Source organism: Balaenoptera borealis (assembly GCF_965194805.1).
Source record: "Balaenoptera borealis genome assembly, chromosome: 5".
Lineage (NCBI taxonomy): Eukaryota > Metazoa > Chordata > Mammalia > Artiodactyla > Balaenopteridae > Balaenoptera > Balaenoptera borealis.
Window position 1 is genome coordinate 94,372,487 of NC_138862.1, and position 13,609 is coordinate 94,386,095.

The following is a 13,609-nucleotide window of genomic DNA, read 5'->3' on the forward strand; positions in this document are numbered from 1 at the left end:
TTTTTTTTTCAACATCTTTATTGAAGTATAATTGCCTTACAATGGTGTGTTAGCTTCTGCTTTATAACAAAGTGAATCAGTTATACATATACAATATGTTCCCATTTCTCTTCCCTCTTGCATCTCCCTCCCTCCCATCCTCCCCATCCCACCCCTCTAGGTGGTCACAAAGCACCGAGCTGATCTCCCTGTGCTATGCGGCTGCTTCCCACTAGTTATCTATTTTACATTTGGTAGTGTATATATGTCCATGACACTCTCTTACCCTGTCACATCTCACCCCACCCCCTCCCCATATCCTCAAGTCCATTCTCTAGTAGGTCTGTGTCTTTATTCCCGTCTTGCCACTAGGTTCTTCATGGCCTTTTTTTTTTTTTTTTCCTTAGATTCCGTATATATGTGTTAGCATACTGTATTTGTTTTTCTCTTTCTGACTTACTTCACTCTGTATGACAGACTCTAACTCCATCCACCTCATTACAAATACCTCCATTTCATTTCTTTTTATGGCTGAGTAATATTCCATTGTATATATGTGCCACATCTTCTTTATCCATTCATCTGTCGATGGACATTTAGGTTGCTTCCATGTCCTGGCTATTGGAAATAGAGCTGCAATGAACATTTTGATACATGACTCTTTTTGACCTATGGTTTTCTCAGGGTATATGCCCAGTAGTGGGATTGCTGGGTCGTATGGTAGTTCTATTTGTAGTTTTTTAAGGAACCTCCATACTGTTCTCCATAGTGGCTGTATCAATTTACATTCCCACCAACAGTGCAAGAGTGTTCCCTTTCCTCCACACCCTCTCCAGCATTTATTGTTGCTAGATTTTTTGATGATGGCCATTCTGACCAGTGTGAGATGATATCTCATTGTAGTTTTGATTTGCATTTCTCTAATGATTAATGATGTTGAGCATCCTTTCATGTGTCTGTAGGCCATCTGTATATCTTCTTTGGAGAAATGTCTGTTTAGGTCTTCTGCCCATTTTTGGATTGGGTTGTTCGTTTTTTTGTTATTGAGCTGCATGAGCTGCTTGTAAATCTTGGAGATTAATCCTTTGTCAGTTGCTTCATTTGCAAATATTTTCTCCCATTCTGATGGTTGTCTTTTGGTCTTGTTTATGGTTTCCTTTGCTGTGCAAAAGCTTTTAAGTTTCATTAGGTCCCATTTGTTTATTTGTGTTCTTATTTCCATTTCTCTGGGAGCTGGGTCAAAAAGAATCTTGCTGTGATGTATGTCATAGAGTGTTCTGCCTATGTTTTCCTCTAAGAGTTTGATAGTGTCTGCCCTTACACTTAGGTCTTTAATCCATTTTGAGTTTATTTTTGTGCATGGTGTCAGGGAGTGTTCTAATTTCATACTTTTACATGTACCTGTCCAATTTTCCCAGCACCACTTATTGAAGAGGCTGTCTTTTCTCCACTGTATATGCTTGCCTCCTTTATCAAAGATAAGGTGACCATATGTGTGTGGGTTTATCTCTGGGCTTTCTATCCTGTTCCATTGATCTATATTTCTGTTTTTGTGCCAGTACCAAACTGTCTTGATTACTGAAGCTTTGTAATATAGTCTGAAGTCAGGGAGCCTGATTCCCCCAGCTCCATTTTTCGTTCTCAAGATTGCTTTGGCTATTCGGGGTCTTTTGTGTTTCCATACAAATTGTGAAATTTTTTGTTCTAGTTCTGTGAAAAATGCCAGTGGTAGTTTGATAGGGATTGCATTGAATCTGTAGATTGCTTTGGGTAGTAGAGTCATTTTCACATTGTTGATTCTTCCAATCCAGGAACATGGTATATCTCTCCATCTATTTGTATCATCTTTAATTTCTTTCATCAGTGTCTTATAATTTTCTGCATACAGGTCTTTTGTCTCCTTAGGTAGGTTTATTCCTAGATATTTTATTCTTTTTGTTGCAATGGTAAACGGGAGTGTTTTCTTAATTTCACTTTCAGATTTTTTGTCATTAGTGTATAGAAATGCAAGAGATTTCTGTGCATTAATTTTGTATCCTGCTACTTTACCAAATTCATTGATTAGCTCTAGGAGTTTTCTGGTAGCATCTTTAGGATTCTCTATGTATAGTATCATGTCATCTGCAAATAGTGACAGCTTTACTTCTTCTTTTCCGATTTGGATTCCCTTTATTTCTTTGTCTTCTCTGATTGCTGTGGCTAACACTTCCAAAACTATGTTGAATAATAGTGGTGAGAGTGGGCAACCTTGTCTTGTTCCTGATCTTAGTGGAAATGGTTTCAGTTTTTCACTATTGAGGACAATGTTGGCTGTGGCTTTGTCATATATGGCCTTTATTATGTTGAGGAAAGTTCCCTCTATGCCTACTTTCTGCAGGGCTTTTATCATAAATGGGTGCTGAATTTTGTCAAAAGCTTTCTCTGCATCTATTGAGATGATCATATGGTTTTTCTCCTTCAGTTTGTTAATATGGTGTATCACATTGATTGATTTGCGTATGTTGAAGAATCCTTGCATTCCTGGGATAAACCCCACTTGATCATGGTGTATGATCCTTTTAATGTGCTGTTGGATTCTGTTTGCTAGTATTTTGTTGAGGATTTTTGCATCTATGTTCATCAGTGATATTGGCCTGTAGTTTTCTTTCTTTGTGAAATCTTCGTCTGGTTTTGGTATCAGGGTGATGGTGGCCTCGTAGAATGAGTTTGGGAGTGTTCCTCCCTCTGCAATATTTTGGAAGAGTTTGAGAAGGATAGGTGTTAGCTCTTCTCTAAATGTTTGATAGAATTCGCCTGTGAAGCCATCTGGTCCTGGGCTTTTGTTTGTTGGAAGGTTTTAAATCACAGTTTCAATTTCAGTACTTGTGATTGGTCTGTTCATATTTTCTATTTCTTCCTGGTTCAGTCCCGGCAGTTTGTGCATTTCTAAGAATCTGTCCATTTCTTCCAGGTTGTCCATTTTATTGGCATAGAGTTGCTTGTAGTAATCTCTCATGATCTTTTGTATTTCTGCAGTCTCAGTGGTTACTTCTCCTTTTTCATTTCTAATTCTATTGATTTGACTCTTCTCCCTTTTTCTCTTGATGAGTCTGGCTAATGGTTTATCAATTTTGTTTATCTTCTCAGAGAACCAGCTTTTAGTTTCATTGATTTTTGCTATTGTTTCCTTCATTTCTTTTTCATTTATTTCTGACCTAATCTTTATGATTTCTTTCCTTCTGCTGGCTTTGGGGTTTTTTTGTTCTTCTTTCTCTAATTGCTTTAGGTGCAAGGTTAGGTTGTTTATTCGAGATGTTTCCTGTTTCTTGAGGTAGGCTTGTATTGCTATAAACTTCCCTCTTAGCACTGCTTTTGCTGCGTCCCATAGGTTTTGGGTCGTCGTATCTCCATTGTCATTTGTTTCTAGGTATTTTTTGATTTCCCCTTTGATTTCTTTAGTGATCACTTCGTTATTAAGTAGTGTATTGTGTAGCCTCCATGTGTTTGTATTTTTTACAGATCTTTTCCTGTAATTGATATCTAGTCTCATAGCATTGTGGTCGGAAAAGATACTTGATACGATTTCAGTTTTATTAAATTTACCAAGGCTTGATTTGTGACCCAAGAGATGATCTATCCTGGAGAATGTTCCATGAGCACTTGAGAAAAATGTGTATTCTGTTGTTTTTGGGTGGAATGTCCTATAAATATCAATTAAGTCCATCTTGTTTAATGTATCATTTAAAGCTTGTGTTTCCTTATTTATTTTCATTTTGGATGATCTGTCCATTGGTGAAAGTGGGGTGTTAAAGTCCCCTACTACGATTGTGTTATTGTCTATTTCCCCTTTTATGGCTGTTAGTATTTGCCTTATGTATTGAGGTGCTCCTATGTTGGGTGCATAAATATTTACAATTGTTATACCTTCCTCTTGGATCGATCCCTTGATCATTATATAGTGTCCTTCTTTGTCTCTTGTAATAGTCTTTATTTTAAAGTCTATTTTGTCTGATATGAGAATTGTTACTCCAGCTTTCTTTTGATTTCCATTTGCATGGAATATCTTTTTCCATCCCCTCACTTTCAGTCTGTATGTGTCTCTAGGTCTGAAGTGGGTCTCTTGTAGACAGCATATATATGGGTCTTGTTTTTGTATCCATTCAGCCAGCCTGTGTCTTTTGGTGGGAGCATTTAATCCATTTACATTCAAGGTAATTATCGATATGTATGTTCCTATTCCCATTTTCTTAAATGTTTTGGGTTTGTTATTGTAGGTGTTTTCCTTCTCTTGTGTTTCTTGCCTAGAGAAGTTCCTTTAACATTTGTTGTAAAGCTGGTTTGGTGGTGCTGAACTCTCTCAGCTTTTGCTTGTCTGTAAAGGTTTTAATTTCTCCATCGAATCTGAATGAGATCCTTGCTGGGTAGAGTAATCTTGGTTGTAGGTTTTTCTCCTTCATCACTTTAAGTATATCCTGCCACTCCCTTCTGGCTTGCAGAGTTTCTGCTGAAAGATCAGAAATTAACCTTATGGGGATTCCCTTGTGTGTTATTTGTTGTTTTTCCCTTGCTGCCTTTAATATGTTTTCCTTATATTTAATTTTTGACAGTTTGATTAATATGTGTCTTGGCGTGTTTCTCCTTGGGTTTATCCTGTATGGGACTCTCTGTGCTTCCAGGACTTGATTAACTATTTCCTTTCCCATATTAGGGAAGTTTTCAACTATAATCTCTTCAAATATTTTCTCAGTCCCTTTCTTTTTCTCTTCTTCTTCTGGGACCCCTGTAATTCGAATGTTGGTGCGTTTAATGTTGTCCCAGAGGTCTCTGAGACTGTCCTCAGTTCTTTTCATTCTTTTTTCTTTATCCTGCTCTGCAGTAGTTATTTCCACCATTTTATCTTCCAGGTCACTTATACTTTCTTCTGCCTCAGTTATTCTGCTATTGATCCCATCTAGAGTATTTTTAATTTCGTTTATTGTGTTTTTCATCATTGCTTGGTTCCTCTTTAGTTCTTCTACGTCCTTGTTAAATGTTTCTTGCATTTTGTCTATTCTATTTCCAAGATTTTGGATCATCCTTACTATCATTATTCTGAATTCTTTTTCAGGTAGACTACCTATTTCCTCTTCATTTGTTAAGTCTGGTGTGTTTTGACTCTGCTCCTTCATCTGCTGTGTGTTTTTCTGTCATCTCATTTTGCTTATCTTACTGTGTTTGGTGTCTCCTTTTCACAGGCTGCAGGTTCGTAGTTCCCGTTGTTTTTGGTATCTGTCCCCAGTGGCTAAGGTTGGTTCAGTGGGTTGTGTAGGCTTCCTGGTGGAGGGAACTAGTGCCTGAGTTCTGGTGGATGAGGCTGGATCTTGTCTTTCTGGTGGGCAGGTCCACGTCTGGTGGTGTATTTTGGGGTGTCTGTGGCCTTATTATGATTTTAGGCAGCCTCTCTGCTAATGGATGGGGCTGTGTTCCTGTCTTGCTAGTTGTTTGGCATAGGGTGTTCAGCACTGTAGCTTGCTGGTCATTGAGTGATGCTGGGTCTTGATGTTGAGATGGAGATCTCTGAGAGATTTTTGCCGTTTGGTATTACATGGAGCTGGGAGGTCTCTTGTGGACCAGTATCCTGAAGTTGGCTCTCCCACCTCAGAGGTACGGCCCTGATGCCTGGCTGGAGCACCAAGAGCCTTTCGTCCACACGGCTCAGAGTAAAAGGGAGAAAAAATAGAAAGAAAGAAAGAAAGAGGCTATAATATAGTGAAGTAAAATAAAGCTATTATAAAGCAAAGCTATACAGACAAAATCTCACCCAGAAGCATATACATATACTCTCACAAAAAAAGGAAAAGGGGAAAAATTAATATATCCTGCTCCCAAAGTCCACCTCCTGAATTTGGGATGATTCGTTGTCTATTCAGGTATTCAACAGATGCAGGCACATCAAGTTGTTTGTGGAGTTTTAATCTGCTGCTTCTGAGGCTGCTGGGAGAGATTTCCCCTTCTCTTCTCTGTTTGCACAGCTCCTGGGGATCAGCTTTGGATTTGGACCCGCCTCTGAGTGTAGGTCGCCTGAGGGCGTCTGTTCCCCGCCCAGACAGGACGGGGTTAAAGGAGCAGCTGCTTGGGGGCTCTGGCTCACTCAGGCCGGGGGAGGGAGCGGTACGGAGGAGGCGGGGCGAGCCTGCGGCGTCAGAGGCCGGCGTGACGTTGCACCAGCCTGAGGTGTGCCGTGCGTGCTCCCAGGGAAGTTGTCCCTGGATCACGGGACCCTGGCAGTGGCGGGCTGCACAGGCTCCCGGGAGGGGCGGTGTGGAGAGTGACCTGTGCTCGCACACAGGATTTTTGGAGGTGGCAGCAGCAGCCCCAGCGTCTCACGCCCGTCTCTGGGGTCCGCGCTGATAGCCGCGGCTCGCGCCCGTCTCTGGAGTTCGTTTAGGCGGCGCTCTGAATCCCCTCTCCTTGCGCACTGCGAAACAAAGAGGCAAGAAAACGTCTCTTGACTCTTCAGCAGCTGCAGACTTTTTCCCGGTCTCCCTCTCAGCCAGCTGTGGTGCGCTAACCCCTTCAGGGCTGTGTTCACGATGCCAGCCCCAGTCCTCTCCCTGCGATCCGACCAAAGCTGAGCCTCAGCTCCCAGCCCCGCCCACCCCGGCTGGGGAGCAGACAAGCCTCTTGGGCTGGTGAGCGCTGCTCGGCACCGAGCCTCTGTGCGGGAATCTCTCCGTTTTTTCCTCTGCGCCCCTGTTGCTGTGGGATCTGCGCTGATAGCCGCGGCTCGCGCCCGTCTCTGAAGTTCGTTTAGGCGACGCTCTGAATCCCCTCTCCTCGCGCACCAGGAAACAAAGAGGGAAGAAAAAGTCTCTTGCCTCTTCGGCAGCTGCAGACTTTTTCCCGGACTCCCTCCCGGCTAGCTGTGGTGCACTAACCCCTTCAGGCTGTGTTCACGCCGCCAACCCCAGTCCTCTCCCTGCGATCCGACCGAAGCCCGAGCCTCAGCTCCCAACCCCGCCCGCCCCGGCGGGTGAGCAGACAAGCCTCTCGGGCTGGTGAGTGCTGGTCGGCGCCGAGCCTCCGTGAGGGAACCTCTCCGCTTTGCCCTCCGTACCCCTGTGGCTGTGCTCTCCTCCGTGGTTCCGAAGCTTCCCCCCTCTGCCACCCACAGTCTCTGCCTGCGAAGGAGCTTCCTAGTGTGTGGAAACCTTTCCTCCTTCACAGCTCCCTCCCACTGGTGCAGGTGCCGTCCCTATTCTTTTGTCTCTGTTATTTCTTTTTTCTTTTGCCCTACCCAAGTACGGGGGGAGTTTCTTGCCTTTTGGGAGGTCTGACGTTTTCTGCCAGCGTTCAGTGGGTGTTCTGTAGGAGCAGTTCCACATGTAGCTGTATTTCTACTGTATCTGTGGGAAGGAAGGTGATCTCCGCGTCTTACTCTTCCGCCATCTTCTCCTATCCCGGGAGTTTTTAAATTACAGATTCTATTTCACTTCAAATGATTGGTCTGTTCAAGTTATCTATTTCTTCTTGATTCAGTTTTGGTGGGCTGTGTGTTTCTAGAAACTTGTCCATTTCTTCTAGGTTGTTGAATTTGTTGGCATATAATTGTTCATAGTAGTCCCTTACAGTTTTTTTTGTATTTCTGCGGTATCAGTTGTTATGTCTCCTTTTTCACTTCTTATTTTGTTTATTTGTGTTCTCTCTTTTCTTCTTGGTGAGCTTGGCCAGAGATTTGTAAATCTCGTTTATCCTTTCAAAGAACCAGCTCTTGGTTTTATTGATTTTCTCTATTATTTTTTTAATCTCTGATTTATTTATTTCCTCTCTGATCTTTATGATTTCCTTCCTTCTGCTGACTTTAGGTTTTGTTTGTTCTTCTTTTTCTAATTCTTTTAAGTGGTAAGTTATGTTGTTTATTTGAGATTTTTCTTGTTTTTTGAGGAAGGCTTGTATTGCTGTGAACTTCCCTCTAAGGACTGCTTTTGCTGCATCCCATAGATTTTGTATGGTTGTGTTTTCATTGTCATTTTTCTCAAAGTATTTTTAAATTTCCTTTTTGATTTCATCGTTGACCCATTGGTTTTTTTACTAGCATGTTGTTTAGTTTCTATGTAATCATTTTTTTCTCATTTTTCTTTCTGTGGTGGATTTCTAGTTTCATACTGTTGTGGTCAGAAAAGATGCTTGAAATAACTTCTATCCTCTTAAATTTGTTAAGGCTTGTTTTGTGCCCTAGTATGTGGTCAATCCTAGGTAATGTTCCATATGCACTTGAAAAGAATGTGTATTCTGATTTTTTTGGATGTAATGTCCTGAAAATATCAATTAAGTCTAACTGTTCTATTGCATCATTTTGTATCTCTGTAGCCTTATTGATTCTTTTTTTTTTTTTTTTTTAGTTTCAAACTTCATTTCCATTTAATTTAAACTAGAATTATAAACAAATACAGCTAGCTGCAAATTTATCTACTTTCCTTTGAAAATGCAGTTTTTATTAATATTTGCATACTTCGTAAAAAGTGTGGTAGGAAGAAATACTACAATAACAATTTTGCATTATGCTAACTGGAGATAGTGACTTAGGAGAGCAAAGTATTTTTTTTTAATCAGTCATCAATTTTATACACATCAGTGTATACATGTCAATCCCAATCACCCAATTCAGCACAACACCATCCCCATCCCACCGTGGTTTTCCCCCCTTGGTGTCCATATGTTTGTTCTCTACATCTGTGTCTCAACTTCTGCCCTGCAAACCGGATCATCTGTACCATTTTTCTAGGTTCCACGTACATGCATTAATATACGATATTTGTTTTTCTCTTTCTGACTTACTTCACTCTGTATGACAGTCTCTAGATCCATCCACGTCTCAACAAATGACTCAATTTCGTTCCTTTTTATGGCTGAGTAATATTCCATTGTATATATGTACCACTTCTTCTTTATCCATTCGTCTGTCGATGGGCATTTAGGTTGCTTCCATGACCTGGCTATTGTAAATAGTGCTGTAATGAATATTGGGGTGCATGTGTCTTTTTGAACTATGGTTTTCTCTGGGTATATGCCCAGTAGTGGGATTGCTGGATCATATGGTAATTCTATTTTTAGTTTTTTAAGGAACCTCCATATTGTTCTCCATAGTGGCTGTATCCATTTACATTCCCACCAACAGTGCAAGAGGGTTCCCTTTTCTCCACACCCTCTCCAGCATTTGTTGTTTGTAGATTTTCTGATGATGCCCATTCTAACTGGTGTGAGGTGATACCTCATTGTAGTTTTGATTTGCATTTCTCTAATAATTAGTGATGTTGAGCATCTTTTCATGTGCTTCTTGGCCATCTGTATGTCTTCTTTGGAGAAATGTCTATTTAGGTCTTCTGCCCATTTTTGGATTGGGGTGTTTGTTTCTTTAATATTGAGCTGAATGAGCTGTTTATATATTTTGGAGATTAATCCTTTGTCCGTTGATTCGTTTGCAAATATTTTCTCCCATTCTGAGGGTTGTCTTTTCGTCTTGTTTATGGTTTCCTTTGCTGTGCAAAAGCTTTGAAGTTTCATTAGGTCCCATTTGTTTATTTTTGTTTTTATTTCCATTACTCTAGGAGGTGGATCAAAAAAGATCTTGCTGTGATTTATGTCAAAGAGTGTTCTTCCTATGTTTTCCTCTAAGAGTTTTATAGTGTCCGGTCTTACATTTAGGTCCCTAATCCATTTTGAGTTTATTTTTGTGTATGGTGCTAGGGACTATTCTAATTTCATTCTTTTACATGCAGCTGTCCAGTTTTCCCAGCACCACTTATTGAAGAGACTGTCTTTTCTCCATTATATATCTTTACCTCCTTTGTCATAGATTAGTTGACTATAGGTGCGTGGGTTTATCTCTGGGCTTTCTATCTTGTTCCATTGATCTATGTTTCTGTTTTTGTGCCAGTACCATATTGTCTTGATTACTGTAGCTTTGTAGTATAGTCTGAAGTCAGGGAGTCTGATTCCTCCAGCTTCGTTTTTTTCCCTCAAGACTGCTTTGGCTATTCGGGGTCTTTTGTGTCTCCATACAAATTTTAAGATGATTTGTTCTAGCTCCGTAAAAAATGCCATTGGTAATTTGATAGGGATTGCATTGAAACTGTAGATTGCTTTGGGTAGTATAGTCATTTTCACAATATTGATTCTTCCAATCCAAGAACATGGTATATCTCTCCATCTGTTGGTATCATCTTTAATTTCTTTCATCAGTGTCTTATAGTTTTCTGCATACAGGTCTTTTGTCTCCTTAGGTAGGTTTATTCCTAGGTATTTTATTCTTTTTGTTGCAATGGTAAATGGGAGTGTTTACATAATTTCTCTTTCAGATTTTTCATCATTAGTGTATAGGAATGCAAGAGATTTCTGTGTATTAATTTTGTATCCTGCAACTTTACCAAATTCATTGATTAGCTCTAGTAGTTTTCTGGTGGCATTTTAAGGATTCTCTATGTATAGTATCATGTCATCTGCAAACAGTGACAGCTTTACTTCTTCTTTTCCAGTTTGTATTCCTTTTATTTCTTTTTCTTCTCTGATTGCTGTGGCTAGGACTTCCAAAACTATGTTGAATAATAGTGGTGAAAGTGGACATCCTTGTCTCGTTCCTGATCTTAGAGGAAATGCTTTCAGTTTTTCACCATTGAGAATGATGTTTGCTGTGGGTTTGTCATATATGGCTTTTATTATGTTGAGGTAGGTTCCCTCTACGCCCCCTTTCTGGAGAGTTTTTATCATAAATGGGTGTTGAATTTTGTCAAAAGCTTTTTCTGCATCTATTGAGATGATCATATGATTTTTATCCTTCAATTTGTTAATATGGTGTATCACATTGATTGATTTGCGTATATTGAAGAATCCTTGCATCCCTGGGATAAATCCCACTTGATTGTGGTGTATGATCCTTTTAATGTGTTGTTGGATTCTGTTTGCTAGTATTTTGTTGAGGATTTTTGCATCTATATTCATCAGTGATATTGGTCTGTAATTTTCTTTTTTTGTGGTATCTTTGTCTGGTTTTGGTATCAGGGTGATGGTGGCCTCATAGAATGAGTTTGGGAGTGTTCCTTCCTCTGCAATTTTTTGGAAGAGTTTGAGAAGGATGGGTGTTAGCTCTTCTCTAAATGTTTGATAGAATTCAACTGTGAAGCCATCTGGTCCTGGACTTTTGTTTGTTGGAAGATTTTTAATCACAATTTCAATTTCATTACTTGTGATTGGTCTGTTCATATTTTCTGTTTCTTCCTGGTTCAGTCTTGGAAGGTTATACGTTTCTAAGAATTTGTCCATTTCTTCCAGGTTGTCCATTTTATTGGCATAGAGTTGCTTGTAGTAGTCTCTTAGGATGCTTTGTATTTCTGCGGTGTCTGTTGTAACTTCTCCTTTTTCATTTCTAATTTTATTGATTTGAGTCCTCTCCCTCTTTTTCTTGATGAGTCTGGCTAATGGCTTATCAATTTTCTTTACCTTCTCAAAGAACCAGCTTTTAGTTTTATTGATCTTTGCTATTGTTTCCTTCATTTCTTTTTCATTTGTTTCCAATCTGATCTTTATGATTTCTTTCCTTCTGCTAACTTTGGGTTTTGTTTGTTCTTCTTTCTCTAGTTCCTTTAGGGTGTAAGGTTAGATTGTTTACTTGAGATTTTTCTTGTTTCTTTAGGTAGGCTTGTATAGCTATAAACTTCCCTCTTAGAACTGATTTTGCTGCATCCCATAGGTTTTGGATCGTTGTGTTTTCATTGTCATTTATCTCTAAGTATTTTTTGACTTCCTCTTTGATTTCTTCAGTGATCTCTTGGTTATTTAGTAACATATTGTTTAGCTTCCACGTGTTTGTGCTTTTCACGTTTTTTTTCCTTGTAATTCATTTCTAATCTCATAGCGTTGTGGTCAGAAAAGATGTTTGATATGAGTTCAATTTTCTTAAATTTACTGAGGCTTGATTTGTGACCCAAGATGTGATCTATCCTGGAGAATGTTCCGTGCGCACTTGAGAAGAAAGTGTAATTTGCTGTTTTTGGATGGAATGTCCTATAAATATCAACTAAATCTATCTGGTCTATTGTGTCATTTAAAACTTCTGTTTCCTTATTTATTTTCATTTTGGATGATCTGTCCATTGGTGTAAGTGAGGTGTTAAAGTCCCCCACTATTATTGTGTTACTGTCAATTTCCTCTTTTATAGCTGTTAGCAGTTGCCTTATGTATTGAGGTGCTCCTATGTTGGGTGCATATATATTTATAATTGTTATATCTTCTTCTTGGATTGATCCCTTGATCATTATGTAGTGTCCTTCCTTGTCTCTTGTAACATTCTTTATTTTAAAGTCTAATTTATCTGATATGAATATAGCTACTCCAGCTTTCTTTTGATTTCCGTTTGCTTGGAATATCTTTTTCCATCCCCTCACTTTGAGTCTGTATGTGTCCCTAGGTCTGAAGTGGGTCTCTTGTAGACAGCATATATATGGGTCTTGTTTTTGTATCCTTTCAGCAAGCCTGTGTCTTTTGGTTGGAGCATTTAATCTGTTCACATTTAAGGTAATTATCAATATGTATGTTCCTATTACCATTTTCTTAATTGTTTTGGGTTTGTTTTTGTAGGTCCTCTTCTTCTCTTGTGTTTCCCACTTAGAGAAGTACCCTTAGCATTTGCTGTAGAGGTGGTATGGTGGTGCTGAATTCTCTTAGCTTTTGCTTGTCTGTAAAGCTTTTGATTTCTCCGTTTTATCTGAATGAGATCCTTGCCGGCTAGAGTAATCTTGGTTGTAGGTTCTTCCCTTTCATCACTTTAAGTATATCATGCCACTCCCTTCTGGCTTGTAGAGTTTCTGCTGAGAAATCATCTGTTAACCTTATGGGAGTTCCCTTGTATGTTATTTGTCATTTTTCCCTTGCTGCTTTCAATAATTTTTCCTTGTCTTTAATTATTGCCAATTTGATTACTATGTGTTTCGGCGTGTTTCTCCTTGGGTTTATCCTGTATGGGTCTCTCTGCACTTCCTGGACTTGGGTGGCTATTTCCTTTCCCATGTTAGGGAAGTTTTCGACTATAATCTCTTCAAATATTTTCTCTGGTCCTTCTGGGACCCGTATAATGCGAATGTTGTTGTGTTTAGTGTTGTCCCAGAGGTCTCTTAGGCTGTCTTCATTGCTTTTCATTCTTTTATCTTTAGTCTGTTCCGTGGCAGTGAAGTCCACCATTCTGTCTTCCAGGTCACTTATCCATTCTTCTGCCTCAGTTATTCTGCTATTGTTTCCTTCTAGTGTAGTTTTCTTTTCAGTTATTGTATTGTTCATCTCTGCTTGTTTGTTCTTTAATTCTTCTAGTTCTTTGTTAAACATTTCTTGCATCTTCTCGATCTTTGCCTCCATTCTTATTCTGAGGTCCTGGATCATCTTCACTATCATTATTCTGAATTCTTTTTCTGGAAGGTTGCCTATCTCCACTTCATTTAGTTGCTTTTCTGGGGTTTTATCTTGTTCCCTCATCTGGTGAATAGCCCTCTGCCTTTTCATCTTGTCTATCTTTCTGTCGCCTTATTGATTCTTTATCTGGAAGATCTGTCCGTTGATGTGAGTGGGGTGTTAAAGTCTCCTACTGTTATTGTATCCCTGTATATTTCTCCATTTATGTCTGTTA